This window comes from Panthera leo, chromosome C1, assembly GCF_018350215.1.
Source record: "Panthera leo isolate Ple1 chromosome C1, P.leo_Ple1_pat1.1, whole genome shotgun sequence".
NCBI classification, from domain to species: Eukaryota; Metazoa; Chordata; class Mammalia; order Carnivora; family Felidae; genus Panthera; species Panthera leo.
Genome location: NC_056686.1, coordinates 165,214,111 through 165,227,461, shown reverse-complemented (window position 1 = coordinate 165,227,461; position 13,351 = coordinate 165,214,111). Strand labels below are relative to the sequence as shown.

At 37.6% G+C, this 13,351-nt stretch overlaps 1 protein-coding gene and 1 non-coding gene across 10 annotated transcripts in view; both read right to left on the bottom strand.

Annotated features, from left to right (window-relative positions):
• RBM45 (RNA binding motif protein 45) overlaps positions 1–13,351 on the bottom strand; it is a 66,899-nt gene that overhangs the window by 24,310 nt on the left and 29,238 nt on the right. For 3 of the 9 annotated variants that reach the window (XR_006205575.1, XR_006205568.1, XM_042949250.1), the window contains one exon: positions 2,989–3,063. The exons of 4 other annotated variants lie outside the window; for them this stretch is intronic. The gene's annotated coding sequence lies outside the window, so the exon portion shown is untranslated. Of the gene's footprint in view, positions 1–2,988; positions 3,064–10,696; positions 10,813–11,779; positions 11,876–13,351 lie in introns of those variants that run through there. 2 more of the 9 variants (XR_006205570.1, XR_006205571.1) reach the window with 2 other exon arrangements.
• On the bottom strand, positions 8,020–8,122 carry LOC122229023. Its single transcript, XR_006206888.1, has one exon. It is a non-coding gene; the product is annotated as a U6 spliceosomal RNA (small nuclear RNA).

The window sequence follows — 13,351 nt, the reverse complement described above, 5'->3', positions numbered from 1 at the left end:
TTATGTAACAGACATCTGTGAGAATCTGCCCTAACTTTATGTGCATTTAGTTTTGCATTTTTGTAAAACATTTCCATTTTGAAACAATGTCAAACATACAGAAAACTTACAAAAATAGTATAAGGAACTTTTGTTATTTGAACAATTTGAGAATAAGTTTCTGACCAGATGCTCCATTACCCCTTAATACTTTAGTGTGTATTTCCTATATACAAGGACATTCTCCTATCCATGATACAACCAACCAAGATCAGGAAACTAACATTGACACATTACTACCATTGAATCCTTATACCCTGTTCAAGTTTTGCCAAATGTTCCATTGCCATTTATAGCAAAAGGATCTAGTCCAGAATTAAGTGCTGCATTTAGTTTCATGTCTCCTTAGAAGTCTTCATTCAGTCTCAAATAGTCCCTCAATCTTCTGTTGACTTTTAGGACCTTATCACTTTTGAAGATTATAGGTCAGTCATTTTTTTTTAAATGTTTATTTATTTATTTTGAGAGAGAGAGCAGGAGCAGGAGAGGGGTAGAAAGAGAGGGAGAGAGAATCTCAAGCAGGCTCCACCCTGTCAGAACAGAGCCCAACGTGGGGCTTGATCCCATGACCATGAGATTGTGACCTGAGCAGAAATCAAGAGTCAGATGCTTAACTGACTGAGCCACCCAGGTGCCTCTAGATCAGTAATTTTTAGAATGTTCCCCAGTTTAGCTCTAATGTTACCTAACAATTAGGTCATGCTCCTTTGGCAGACATCTCACAGAAGTGATGAAGTATTCTCATTACATCCTTTTGGGTGGGTGCAGGTTCCACATTTTCAATTTGGCTCACTACTGGGGTATTGTTCACTTGGATAATTCGATTAAAATGATGTCTTCTAGAGGCACCTGGGTGGCTCAGTCGGTTAAACATCTGACTTCGGCTCAGGTCATGATCTCACGGTTCGTGAGTTTGAGACCCACATTGGGCTCTGTGCTGACAGCTTGGAGCCTGAGCCTGCTTTGGATTCTGTGTCTCCCTCTCTCTCTTTCCCTCCCCCATTCACACTCTGTTTCTGTCTCTCTCTCAAGAATAAACATTAAATAAATAAGTAAATAAAATGATGTCTTCTAGGCGCTATTATAAACTAACCTCATATCCCTTTTTAATCCATAAGTATTTTGTAGGGAGATACTTTGAGATATTGTAACTATCTCATTCTCATTAAACATATAATTTATTTATATCATTACTGACTTGTGGATTCATATTTTATTCAATGGTTAGAATTTATTACTATTATTATTTATTTTAATGCCCAAATCATCCCAGATTTTTCTAGTGGTATTCACTTCAAGCTGATGGCTGTGTCCTTTTGACATGACCCCCCTCCATCATTTTGGGAGGCATTTCCTTAATTTCTAACACAAGAAGATGTTCCAGGTTCAATTTGTACTTCCTCTGCCCAAACCCCAGAATGAGCCATTTCTCCAAGCCTCTAAGACCAGCTCTCCAATAGAAATGTGTGGACTCATCACAAGGATGTAAAACAAATGCTAAAGAGGAGTTTATAAAAGCTATATAATAGATTGTTTCTTGCTCTTTGAATTTGAAAGATACAACACTCTGTGCTTGAAATCCTAGCTCCAAAGGTACAGATTCCCTAAGAGTTTACTGCAATATCTTCCGTGTATAAATATATCTTTAGCATAGCTAGGAGGTAATGTAGTTAGTAATACTTTGCATAACATAGGACATTTCTAGAACGAAGGCCTGTAAAGGGTGATAAAACCTGTTTAAAACTGCTCTGTGGTAAGATTTGTGACAGCCAGTTCAGCAGCACCCATGGTGGACTTTAAGCAGAGGACATGGGTTTGTGTCTCAGTGGAATCATTTTTTTTTTTTTTAATTTTTTTTTTTCAACGTTTATTTATTTTTGGCACAGAGAGAGACAGAGCATGAACGGGGGAGGGGCAGAGAGAGAGGGAGACACAGAATCGGAAACAGGCTCCAGGCTCCGAGCCATCAGCCCAGAGCCTGACGCGGGGCTCGAACTCACGGACCGCGAGATCGTGACCTGGCTGAAGCCGGACGCTTAACCGACTGCGCCACCCAGGCGCCCCTAAAATTTTTTTTTAATGTTTATTTATTTTTGAAGGAGAGATAGAGTGTGAGTGGGGGAGGGGCAGACATACACACACACACACACACACACACACACACACACACACACACACAGAATCCGAAGCCGGCTCCAGGCTCTGAGCTGTCAGCACAGAGCCCGATGCAGGGCTCAAACTCACAAACTGTGAGATCATGACCTGAGCCGAGGTCGGATGCTCAACCAACTGAGCCACCCAGGTGCCCCTATATGTTGTATTTTTTCATAGGACCTTTAGTATATCTCAAATTGCAGTTTTGCTGAAATCTCTCTGGTGACTGTGCTATTATTGCTTATTAACTTTCTCACATGCTTTGCTAAATTCAGAATATTTTGTTCTTTGAGGTCATTTACAGGTAAGGTGTGAAACTGTTAAAATTACTGAGAATGAACTACTAATGACAATAAAAAGTCTGCAGTTTTTTTCAAAGGTAACAAAATGGTTTGTTAGACTATGGGTGGACTACGGTGGATCTGGATAACACATTATGAAGAAAAAGAAATATTATAGAATTCTCACTTGTTCTTCAGTGAGACACTCGTAGAAGAAACAAAACTATAAACTACTGCTATTTATTTAGGATAAGAATGGTATTGTTTTTTAGAGTCCTCATCTTTTAGAATACATATTGGAATATTTTAAAATGAAATATGAAAGAGATACTTTTGCTAAGGAGGGTGGGTCAGAGGACATTATAATGGTCAGCAAACTTTTTTTTTTTTTTTTTGTAAATCCTAAATAATAAATGTTTTAGGCTTTGCAGGCCATACAATCTGTTGCAACTACAAAACTCTGCTATTGTAGCATGAAAGCAGGCAGAGACAACATTTAAACAAACTGCATGGCTGTGTTCCAATAAACTTTATTTACAGTAACAGGTGGTAGGCTGGATTTGACCTGTGGGTCATAGTTTCTCCAACCCTGGTATAAATGAAACAAGGTTTGCCATGATTAATAATTACGAAGCTCAGTAATGGGTACATAGAGGTCATTAAACTATGCTGTGTTTATTATATATTTGAAATTTTCTGTAATACATTGTATATAGTAAAAAGTCAAAAAACAAAGAAGAAATAAAAATTTGGAAAGGCTTAGAACAGAGAATGCGATAACCGGGTTGTGATAAAATATACTAATATTTAATATACACATTTAAAAGTAGTTTATCTTAATGATCAGATTTATTGTTAAGAATAGAGGACTATTTCCTATTTTCCTTTTATACAATTAGCCTGATCATTTTTCCAAATGTACTGAATTCCAATATTGATGTCTATCCTTTGAGAAAGTGGTTATATTTTGTAATGTATTAAATTTAGGCATATTTAAGTGCCAAGAGATGTCAAAACAGATTTTATTTTTAAAAAGCATCACAGAAATAAAAGAGAAACTTCACATGGTATTCTACAACTTTGGGTGGCAATGCTGTTAAAGTTCAAGGTTCAAGGTTTCCCCTGCTCCAAATCCATGACTGTGATACGTAAGAAAAAATATACAGCTTAAAAAAAAGAGACACGAGTTTGTTCAATAGGATAAACATTTCTGTGAGGTGGGAACAGAAAAGAAATACAATAAAGAAATGGGGCCTGGAGCCATCCATGGGCCTGCTGGACTGGATTGTGAAGTAGGCAGAAGCAACTGAGAGTCGACACGTTTTTGGGGAGTAGAGAATAAAAGTGCCTAGATGAGATGGAGATCAAGGACAGGTTCCCTGCCTAAAACTAGGTGCTGGGCTGGGTGATCCTCACTCACCTCCACTCTCCCACAGGGGAACTTTAAAACACTGCTGCTGGCTACTTCATGGGAAGCTGCATGCTTCCGGAAGCAGAAGTGCAGTCCCACATATGACCATGGAGGGTGACATAAATTACTGGCCCAAATGCTTCTCCCCTCTCTGTACCCATATCCTCTACTATGCTAAGTTTGAAGGTCTTTCCACAGAAGGCAGTATACTTTTCCACCCTTTGACTTAGGGCTCAGCCATGGAACTTGTTTTGGCCAGTGGGATATTAGTAGATGTGATGGAATGTGCTTGTCTCACGGGGCTTACCTTCTTGTACTTCTGTCACCTCAGTGAAAAGGGCTTTCCCTGGGGTAACTGCCACTGTTCAACCTGGGCCTAAGCACGAGTATTTGCAGACCAGAGCTGCCCCACCTGCCCACAGACCTGTGATATAAAGCAGAGCTGCTTCAGCCATTGATACCTAAAGCTGCTGTAACTGACCTGCAGACCCACTAGAGAATTAAAAGATTAATGTTATGTGTCACTGACATTTTGTGGTTGTTCATTACACAGCAATAGCTAGCTGGTGCAGAAAGCCTAATACTGAGATGCTAAGTAATAAAAGCCTAAAAATATGTGGTATTAGTTTAGAGGGCAGGTGATGGATGGTAAGGAAACTATTACAGAAGCTGAAAAATGGCAACCTGTATTTCATAAAAGTGTTGCCAGTGGTAACACAAAAGATAGCAGGATGATTTCTAGGCATGTGATCAAAGTATGAGCCAGTTACTTTTAGTTCTATTTTATAAGGTACTATAAGAAAGAGATAAGTTCAGGGGGAAAAAAAAAACCTTCCAACTTGCAAGAAGACTTTAGCCCCCAGAACTTGCTTATTTGGCAAATAAAACTCTTCATCTCAAGCCAGCAAGAGAGTCTCAGATTCAGCCTGGGTGGGGGGTGGGGGTGGGGTATTAAACCAAGAGCATTGCTGCAACTTCCTTTGTTAAGACAGCTGAAAGAATTAAGGAGATGCCTGGTAGAACCTCTCAGTTGGACCAACACGTTTCTAGAAAACTTAAGGGCAGGGGTCCCTCAGAAGCCTAATGGGTGGAAGTTTCTCATAATGAAGTCTAGAATGAGAGGCATGTCCCAAAAAGAATCATAGGATGGTTCTGATAAACAGAACTCACTGAAAACAAATGCATAGAAAATCCATTTTTGAGAGAGTTGTTAGTGATAAACCACCAGCTAAGACTAAAAGGGAATGAGACTGAGATATAAAAAAGATGTCTGGCCAAAGGCTTTTCATAGGCAGGAAGTAGCTGAGAAAGCTTCTTAGTACCACAAGGGGCGTATTTCCCAATGCCCATTTCAGAAGTGACCAAAGGGGGAAGACAGAAATCTAAAGAATTCACCTTCTAGGAGGGTGAAGCCAAGAGCAGTAGAGAACGATGGACTGGAGACACACTGCCAGGGAGAATTAGGGTCTAATCAAGGAAAATTCCTTCTTCTCAGAATAGGAGTACATTTTTCCCATGGTATTTCAGAAAAAGTGAATGGTAATGCCTTTTAATCTCCCCCCTTTGACTAGGAATTAATTGTAGTTATCCTATCCCAGTTCCATCATTCCATGTTGTATAATGGTGGGGGAAGATTACACTCCCCCTCACTATCTTAGTTCATAGGCTTCCAGATCAATGGGAGCCACATTCAAATTTGATGTATGTCATAAGTTACTGAATATTGATCATGATGCCATGATTGGATGAGGGTCTTGGAGGTCTTGGGCTAAGGGTGAGTCTGTTTTTCTGTGGGACACATACAAATAATTGTGGCCAAGAGAGTGGACTGTGGTTGACTGAAATGACTCCTGACTTTGATCCTTCACCCTTCTTTGTGTTAACCCTTCGCCTTGTAACTTTGAAGAAATTGCTCCTTAACTGGGGACTTGCCTATCGGATTTGCTTTGGCCAACTGATGTTTGTAGAAGTTATATAAACAAGGGTTTGAAATGCTTGCACAATGGTTTGCAAAATTCTTTCCTCTATTGTGCTCCTGCCTTTATCATGAAATGAACGTCCCCTGGATAGCTGCTTTTCCTTCAGCCTGGGCTCAACAATGAGCACACATGTAACTGTCCCAGGTGACTATAGACCCACAGTCTGAATTAAGAGTTGTCCCATAGACTTGTGAGCAAAATAAATGCTTATTGTTGTGTACCACTGAGATTTTGAGACTGAATTGGCAATAACTAATCAACACAGGGGAGAAACCTCAAACTGTCAATGCAAGACCTGGTTTGAGACTCGAGACCCTGGGAACTTGTTGGCCAAGTGCAAAATCCTTAGAAAGGTGTAGATGACAAAGCAACCTTTCCCATTCAAAATGAAAATGAAAATCAAAGTTCCAAAGCACATGAAGACATCTACCACTAAAAAACACTGCCATAAAATCAATAATCAGAACAATAACTTGCTTCATATTAAATAAAAATAAAAGGACAATCTAAAGAAAAAGACTGTTCCATACACTCAAAAAGATAAAGTGATGCATACATATTTTAGAAAAATATATCTATGGAAATAGAAAACTCAATGGACATTCTAGTCTGCACATAGTCGAAGAGAGATATCCAAATTAGAAACCATTACTGAGTAATTAATCCAGAATGAAACAGAGATTATTTATTTATTTATTTATTTATTTATTTATTTATTTATAGACAGAGAGAAAGCACAAGCAGGGTAGGGGAAGAGGGAGAGGAAGAGAGAGAATCTTAAGTAGTGTCCATGCTCAGTGCAGAGTCTGAAGTGGGGCTCGATCTCACAACTGTGAGATCGTGACTTGAGCAGAAATCAAGAGTTGATGCTTAACCAACCAAGCCTCCCAAACCCCCCATAACAGAAAGAGATTTTAAGAAATAAGAATGAGAAAACAAGTGATACAGAGGGCAAACTGAGAGACTCTATCTAATGGAACTTCCAAAAGAAGGAAATAGAGAAATTACAAAGAAGAAATATTTGAAGAGATAGTGCCAAGTAACTTCCCAAAGTTGAATAATGACCCCTAAAATTAGAAGTGCACTCTGTATTGAACAGGATAAACATAAATTCATATCTAGACACATCATGGTAAACTGCAGGATATCAAACACAGTAAATCAAACCATCATGCTGCATACCTAATACACTGATATACGTCAAGTATTTTTTAACAAAACTAAGAAAAAATATAGATAAAAATCTGAAAAGTACTTACCAAAGAGGAAAAAAATAATTAACTATACAGGCATGATAAAGAATTAAAGTAATATCAGATTTCTAAATGGGAAATGTAAATGATAGGACACAATGGAATAACAGCTTCAAATTGCTGAGGGGAAAAGAACTCTGAATGTAGAATTCTATACTCAGGCAAAAGTTATCATCCAAAGAGTGAAAGCAAAATAAAGGCATTTATAGAAAAAAGCAAAACAAAACTCCTAAACCCATCTCACTGGAATAACCACTGAAGGTTGCAAGAAAAAATGTGAACCCTAGAGAAAGAAGTTAAATGCAAAAAACAATGGTGGCTTTATGGCATATAAATGACATATCATTAAGTTGTTATTTTAACAAAAAGAAACAATAGTGAGCATAAATATGTTGGTATATTTGAATATTTATTTTTTTAAAAAATCCATAAAACGTTAATGCTAATCTAACGTTACACCTAAAGGAGCTAGAAAAAGAAGAACAAAGCCCAAAGCCAGTAGAAGGAAGGAAATAATAAAGATTAGAGCAGAAATAAATGAAATAGAGATGAAAAAAATAATAGAACAGATCAATGAAACCAGGAGCTGGTCCTTTGAAAAGATAAACATTTAGGTAGACTCTTGAAGGAAAAAAGAGAGGACTCAAGTAAATGAAATCAGAAATGAAGGAGGAGAAATAACAACTGACATTAAATAAATACAAAGGATTGTAAGAGAATATTATGAAAAATTATATGCCAACAAATTGGACAATCTACAAGAAATGGATAAATTCCAAGAAACACATAACCTTCCAAAACTGAATCAAGGCAAAATAAAAATTTTGAACAGACTGATTACTAGCAATGAAAGGCAATCAGTAATCAAAAAACTTCCAACAAATAATAGTTCAGGACCAGATAGCTTCACAGGTGAATTCTACCATTTACCTGTCATCCTTGTCTAGGGGCCATGCTAATCTTTCTATCATTCCAATTTTGTGTATGTGCTGCTGAAGCAATCACTTACCAAACACCTAAAGAGTTAATACCTATCCTTCTCAAACTATTCCAACAAAAATAGAAGAGGAAGGAAAGCTTCCAAACTCACTTTATGGCCAGCATTATCCTGGTAGCAAACCAGATAAAGACACTACAAAACAAAACAAAACAAAAAAACCAATAGACCACTATCTCTTATGAACATAGATGCAAAAACCCTCAACAAATCATTAGCAAACTGAATCCAACAACACGTTAAAAAAACCTGGCACACCTGAATGGCTCAGTTGGTTAAGTGTCCAACTCTCGGTTTCAGCTCAGGTCATGATCTCACGGTTCGTGAGTTCTAGCTCTGTGTCGGGCTCTGCACTGGCAGCGCAGAGCCTGCTTGGGATTCTCTGTCTTTCCCTCTATCTGCCCCTCCCCCCACTCTCTAAATAAGTAAATAAACAAACAAATAAATAAATAAGTCTTTTTTTAAAAAAGATTCTCTCACTCTCTCCCCCTCTGCCCCTCTCCTACTTGTGTGTGCTCTGTCTCTCTCTCTGTCTCAAAAAAAAAAAAAAAAAAAAAAAATCATTCACCATGATTAAGTAGGATTTATTCCAGGGATATAAGAGTAGTTCAATACTTACAAATCAATTAATGTGATACATTACATTAACAAGAGAAAAGATAAAAACCATATGATTATCTCAATAAATGGAGAAAAATCATCTACAAAGTACAAAATCCATTCACAATAAAACGTCTCAGCAAAGTAAGTTTAGAGGGAATATATCTCAACATAATAAAGGTCATATATGCAAAAATCCACATCTAACATCATACTCAGTGGTGAAAAACTTAGAGCTTTTCCTTTAATATCAGGAAAGACAAGGTACTCACCAAAGAGGAAAAAAATAATTAACTTTAAAGGCATGATAAAGAATTAAAGTAATATCAGATTTCTAAATGGGAAATGTAAATGATAGGACACAATGGAATAACAGCTTCAAATTGCTGAGGGGAAAAGAACTCTGAATGTAGAATTCTATACTCAGCAAAAGTTATCATCCAAAGAGTAAAAGCAAAATAAAGGCATTTATAGAAAAAAGCAAAACAAAACTCCTAAACCCATCTCACTGGAATAACCACTGAAGGTTGCACTCTTATTCTGTTGGAATAAGAAGTGTTGGAAGTTCTAGCCACAGCAATCACATAAGAAAAAAATAAAAAGAGGCGCCTGGGTGGCTCAGTCGGTTAAGCCTCCGACTTCAGCTCAGGTCACGATCTCATGGTCCGTGAGTTCGAGCCCCGCGTCGGGCTCTGGGCTGATGGCTCAGAGCCTGGAGCCTGCTTCCGATTCTGTGTCTCCCTCTCTCTCTGACCCTCCCCCGTTCATGCTCTGTCTCTCTCTGTCTCAAAAATAAATAAACGTTAAAAAAAAAAAAAAAAATTAAAAAAATTAAAAAAAAAAAAGAAAAAAAAAAAAACATACAAAGTAGTAAGGAAGAAGCAAAATTACCACTATTTGCAGATGATCTGATACTATATACAGAAAACCCTAAAGACTCTGCCAAAAAACTAGAACTGATAAATGAATTCAGTAAAGTCACAAGATACAAAATTAACATAGAAATCTGTTGCATTTCTACACAATGAAGTAATTAAAGATATTAAGAAGACAATCCCATTTACAATTGCACCAAAAAGAAAAAAAAGTTGATGCTAAATTTTTAGTCAATAATAAAAGGGTAAATAAAAGGAACTAATGTTCTTTTCCAGTTTGTAAGGAAGACAGAACTACTGAAGACTTTGGCAAAAATTTTATAGAAGTATATTTAGATATATATGTGAAATATAGACATAAATATTTTATATATACATATGCATGTATATATATTTTATATATATACATAAGGAAGAGATATACAATTTATGACTTCCAAATGAGGAAAACATAAAGGGTGGGGGGAAAATCTGTTCAATCTAGTGAAAGACCAGAACCAAAGAAGCAAATGTAAATAATGGTAAACAGAACACATAAAATGGTACTAAATCCAGAGGCCATCAATCACATAAACGTAAATTACAATTAAACCAACATATTGAATGGCAAACAGAATCAGATTCCATAAAATATAAAACCAGTTCCATGTTGCTTATAAGAGATATATCCAAAGTAAGATGACACAGAAGATTTAAAATAAGGGATAAAGATATACTAGGCAGAATTCTGCTTCTGGAAATGGTAAAGAAGCTTTTATTGACTAAATCTTCTATACCAATTATAAACTCTGGGCAACATATTGAAAAACAGCTATTTGAAGGCACTGGAGAATGACCAAAAGCAGGCAGAAACTGAGGGGAATAAACATTTTGGGAATCACACCAGGTGAGATTTGTGTTTATAAAGTTTTTTGCCGGAGGACACTCTCACATCCTCTTGAGTGAAAAAATGCTAGAACTCAAGCAGAAAAATGCAGTCATACTGGCTTGAGGAGTCAATGGGCTGGCTGGGTTTAGAGATGCCCAAGCAACTTTGAAGTTAGGGAGGATAATCAAAAAGGGAAAGAGTCACAACCTACAGAGTCTTAAATCTATAATAAACCTCACCCCAATTTTTAGCTGACTCCTTTAGCTGTGCTCGTGCAGGAGAGACTCCAAGGGGGCAGGTGAAACACGACAGATGGAAGGCTGAAAACTGTGACAGAAATTTCAGCTGCTGCCCACTGCAAAAGAGATGGAGCTGGAAATTTGGGTCTAGATCAGATAAGTGTCTTCTAAAACAAAAATGAACAATCTTCAAAAGCAACTCTACGTGATTTGTTCCTGATTTCCTGTATATAATAAAACATTACCAAACAGAAACATGTGGATGTTTACAGAAGCTTTAGTCTGCAAGCTGGAAACAACCCAATGTCCATCAACAGGGAAATGGATAAATTGAGGACCATTCTAACAATGGAATACCACTCAGACATGAAAAGGAATGAACCACTGATACACACAACAGCATGGATATATCTCACAGACATACTGATTGCAGCAGAGAAACAGGAGTATATGTTGTATGATTCCACGTATGTGAAGTTCTAGAAAAGGCAAAACTATCTATTGTGAAAATCAGAAAGAGGATTGTCTCTTGTGAGACTGATGGGAGAGAGACGTGAGGGAACTTGTTGCTCCAATGGAAAAGTCTGTATCTTGAAGGAGGGTGGCTGTCAAGAACCGTGAAGGGTTTCACCCTACTTGCAAGATAGCAAGTTAGCCTAACAGTCTTGTGGATGCTGGCAGAAGACACAAAACTCCTGGGTCAGAGACAAAGAACTTTATTATCCATAGCACAATAAGCAGTTTGGATGTGTTCGCATTGGTTCCTCTTGTTCCCTAAGCCTTAAACAGGTAACACAGAGGGGTCCAGAAAGATGCTGTGTATACAGTGTATACTTGTGTCAGAACTGAAGATCTTCAAGCTTCAGGAACCTAAATCTTTTATAAAGGGCAGTAATTGTGCCTGCCCTTTGCTCTGGAAGAAGACATTACCTTTATTATACTGGACAGTAAACAAACCTGCCTTTTGCTCTGGAGGGAGACACTATCTTCCAAGACTGTTCACGATAAAAACATTCCTGAAAAGAGAGAGTCTCTCCTTTCAAGAGACACAGAAACAGTCTCAAACAGTGAGTTGCCAGAGTATATATGCATTTGTCAAAATTTATTGAATCTTAATACTTATTATTTGCACACCGCATTATAGTTTTTGCCTCAAAAATATAACAGAACAAAAAGACCCTGTAAAACAAAAAGAATTAGGTGTGGACAAATTGGGGGAGGGACAGTAAAAGGGGAATTCTTTTGTTTTGGTGAATCCTTTGAAAGAGCTAGGTACAGGAGGAGCCAGCCTGCTTCAACCCAAGTGATAGCTGACCTCATAGTTTTCTTTTCTTTTCTTTTTTTTAATGTTTATTTATTTTTGAGACAGAGAGAGACAGAATGCAAGTGGGGGAGGGGCAGAGAGAGAGGGAGACACAGAATCCGAAGCAGGCTCCAGGCTCTGAGCTGTCAGCACAGAGCCCAACGCGGGGCTGGAACCCACGGACCTCGAGATCATGACCTGAGCCGAAGTCGGACGCTTAACCGACTGAGCCACCCAGGCGCCCCTGACCTCATAGTTTTCAACTAAATCTGAATTAGACTAATTTACATAAAGGCAAGGAAGCTATCTTTTTTTCTTCTCACCATCATGTCTCTTGGCACTCAGTACACAGGTGCTTAATAGAGCTGTTAGTTAAACTTGTACAACCAAGGTAAAAAAAAGGAACCAATGCTTTGACCACAAAGCCACTGAGTCATCATTTCTTTATTTTGCCATCTTATTCCTTTCTCTCTTGCTTTCTGCACTTCCTCTCATCTCAGTTATATTTTTCTCTTCACCCCACACTCTCAAGGGGCCACACAATGGAATGAAATTATCTCTTCATTACATGTTCTATTTTTACAACAAAGATTTTATACTTCATTCTTAAACAGAGAACAGCACTTGAATTACACAATGTGAACTTAAGTGAAGGCATGGAGTCATACTCCCTAAGTGTGAATATTAGCTCCATTATTTGCTTGCTGTCTGTCCTGGCAGAAGTCATTTAACCTCATTCCACACAACTATTAGGACTGCTAAATGGGAAAATGCCTTAGAGTGCCTAGGGCAGTACTGACTTAGCAAGAGTTCAATAAATGTTACCTGTTATTTTAAAATACCACCAAGATTTGTATGTGGACTGTGATTTAGCCACTAATACATTTATGAAAAACAACAGAAACATAAAATTGAAATTGAATCTTTAAAACTCAGCCTAGTAAGTAGGGTCTCAATTTTAAAATATGGCATCTGAACAATTACCAGGATATTTATAGAAAATATGGATTTGTTTATGGAATCTCTGTAGTAAAAGACATGCATAGAACCCTTTATGTTGTAATCTAAATAAACATTTTGTACCTATTATGTATAAAGTGCATAGCTGGGTTGGAAGCTACAAAAATAAACAGGTTTTGCTCACAAAAGCTTCTCAATCTTGTACGGGATATAGTATTTCCATGCTGTCTCATAGTTTTGGAAGGATTTGTTGTTGTTGCATAATATTCAATTGGTGTGTGGTAGTTTCTGAATTCTTTGTCACAGCTGTTGACATTTAGTGTGCAGATTAAGAACATGGATTTTAAAGAAGACTATCTGTATCTGAAGGCCAGCTTCCCCCTTTGCTGGCT